At 38.1% G+C, this 1198-nt stretch overlaps 1 pseudogene; it reads right to left on the reverse strand.

Annotated features, from left to right (window-relative positions):
- Positions 1-553: 553 nt before the first annotated feature.
- On the reverse strand, positions 554-944 carry LOC118915111 (40S ribosomal protein S24-like; annotated as a pseudogene).
- Between the last annotated feature and the right edge of the window lie 254 nt (positions 945-1198).

Raw genomic sequence — 1198 nt, forward strand, 5'->3', positions numbered from 1 at the left:
TCCCCCTAGGGCTCAGCAAATCCATTCCTAGGTATATTCCCAAGAAACACGGATGCGTAACTCAACCAAAAGACATGAACAAGAATGTTTATGGCAGCTTTCTTTTATAATGACCTCTAAATGGAAACCATCCAAACAAATGGGTGGAAAGATAAATAAATTTAGTGTGTTTGTACAATGACATCCTACACATCCATATAAATGAACTACAGTTGAACCTTAAACATGTTTGAACTGTAGGATTTTTTAAATAAATATATTGGAAAATGTTTTGGAAATTTGCAACAATTTGAAAAGACATTTTCTTTCCTCTAGCTTACTGTATTGTAAGGATATAGTATATAATACGTGTGATGTACAATATATGTGCTAATGGACTGTTTATGCTATTGATAAGGATTCTGGTTAACAGTAAGCTATTAGTAGTTAAGTTTGGGGGGAGTCAAAAATTATAGGGGGGATTTTTTTTTTTAGTTCTTAGTTTATTAATCCTCTCATGAAAATCTTCACAACCTCCACAGGTAAAGTAACCGCAGAAACTTTACTCCTTCTGTTACCCAGTATCCAGCTCACTTTTTGCAACACCAGCATTGGCCTTTGCAGTCTCCCTGCCTTTCTTCATCTTGTTCTGGAATTCCTTTTGCTGTTTCCTTGAGGTCTTTTCTCCTCATATAGTCTGTGTCTTACATGTCTATGTTTGGGCTCGTTTTTCTTTGCATAATCCAAAGAATCCTAAATTATGCCAGAGCCAGTTGTCTGGCCACCACCAAAATGGGTTCTGAATTCCAATACAAAGATCACATCTGGTGTGGTCTTGTACATTTTGGCTAGTTTTTCCCACATTTTGGTCTTAGGCACTGCTCCCTTCCCAGGGTGAAGGATATTCATGACATTTGTTTCCACTGATGTAGTTGGTTGGCCATGAACTTCCTGGTCCAGACAGTGACTGTTTATGGTGGTGGTGGATCTTCAAGCAGGCAGAGAGAAGAGAGCTCTGTGGGGAATTTTGAATATGTGGGGGGTCAGCACCCCTCACCCCTGCATTGCTCAAGGGTCAACCATATTGCTATCACAATAATAATGTGAGTTACTTTCCTAACTAAACATAATGTTGAGCAAAATAAGCCAGGCACAAAGAATGCATTCTATATAATTCCACTTATATATGTATTTCAGGAACAGGCAAAATTGATCTATG

This window comes from Manis pentadactyla, chromosome 3 (genome assembly GCF_030020395.1).
Source record: "Manis pentadactyla isolate mManPen7 chromosome 3, mManPen7.hap1, whole genome shotgun sequence".
NCBI classification, from domain to species: domain Eukaryota; kingdom Metazoa; phylum Chordata; class Mammalia; order Pholidota; family Manidae; genus Manis; species Manis pentadactyla.